The 1,391-nt window shown below is 45.7% G+C and overlaps 1 non-coding gene across 1 annotated transcript; it reads right to left on the bottom strand.

The window, feature by feature from the left end:
- Positions 1-816: 816 nt before the first annotated feature.
- Positions 817-889, bottom strand: Trnak-cuu (transfer RNA lysine (anticodon CUU)). The gene has a single exon. It is a non-coding gene; the product is annotated as a tRNA-Lys (tRNA).
- Positions 890-1,391: the final 502 nt, after the last annotated feature.

Genomic DNA, 1,391 nt, shown 5'->3' with positions numbered 1-1,391 from the left:
CGTTCGTTAGCTGTGCTCGAATTCCATTTCGAAAGGTAAGTTAAAGACGCGGACCGTTCTCAAACCTAACCCAGCATAACTGATCCTCACTTTCAAAACTTCTCCTTTCGAGGTACGAAAATTAGAAGAACCTTCTGTTGTTGTCAAAATCCCATGACACACCTCGTCATTTTTAAGGCCAACGTACACCGAATTAGCTAGAAAGTCATACTGCAGACCATTAACATCACAGTCTTGCAAACCTAATTGGTCGAAAATCCAGTCGTCGATATCGAGTACATTAGGTCGTTCACAACCAAACCGGAACTCAACTTTAAGATTGCACTTGCGGTATCTAGCCTCCATTATAAGGCGGATTTATCGTTACTTATTAACACAGAGAAGCTGTAAACAACAGCGTGCATGCGCGCGGCGAGGGCTGCAACACATACACAACACCCACGTCCGACCCCTATGGCGACTCGGCCGCGACTGTACCCCCGAGCTAAGAAGACGCCTCCTAGCGCTCTTTTCAGGTACTTTGTTCTTATGCACTAGTCAATCGGAGCCCTCCAGCTGGAAACGCACTGCTTTAGCGACCGCTATTTGCATTTAGTTAGCACATCTTATGCTTTTCTACTCATCTCACACGATATCGATGTACACCTAAAATTCCAAAACAACACATTCTTTTTCACTTCACAGTCATTTTCCGCATCAAATACCATTCCTCTGATATTCATACAAAGCTAGGTATCGTCATAACCCGTTACATTCATTACGCAAGGCTCACAAGAGGGGAGCGGTTTGCATCCGCGTAGACACAAATATTTGCGCCGCCCAGCGGGGGGCTGGAACCCACAACCCTGAGATTAAGAGTCTCATGCTCTACTGACTGAGCTAGCCGGGCTCCACATGACGCATTACACGTCATACATTACTGATGGGACCGGCGACCATCTACGGAAGATCTTCCTGACTACAGCTTATTTCCTGTTGCCACAAATGAGCTACAATCCTATTCAATGAAAAATTGTCTCCAACAGGCATCAAATCTGCTTGAAATGGTACATGGCTAGCTGCACCATTATTCAACACACATGCTAGACGTCTGTGGCGTAGCTCTTGGGGTCCTGAATCAGATGCAGGAGTTCCTACAAAAACTCTCCTGAACGGCACTATGCTGAAAATTTTGCTACATATCACCCATGTCTCGCTTTTGCTTCAGGTAGACGCCGGTTTGCAGGCACGAAGCGGACAGGAGCAACTTTCGACTAGGTTTGCATTACTCAAACAACACACTAAAACAGCATGCATCTTTTGCGCAACTGGAAAAACACGACCGTGACATTATTCGAACCTGCAATCTTCGGATCCGAAATCCGATGCCTTATCCATTTTTTTAAGTTTTT

The sequence above is a fragment of the Schistocerca gregaria genome, chromosome 7 (genome assembly GCF_023897955.1).
Source record: "Schistocerca gregaria isolate iqSchGreg1 chromosome 7, iqSchGreg1.2, whole genome shotgun sequence".
In the NCBI taxonomy this organism is placed as follows: domain Eukaryota; kingdom Metazoa; phylum Arthropoda; class Insecta; order Orthoptera; family Acrididae; genus Schistocerca; species Schistocerca gregaria.
The sequence above is the reverse complement of the archived record's forward strand: the minus strand, read 5'-3'. Positions and strand labels throughout refer to the sequence as shown.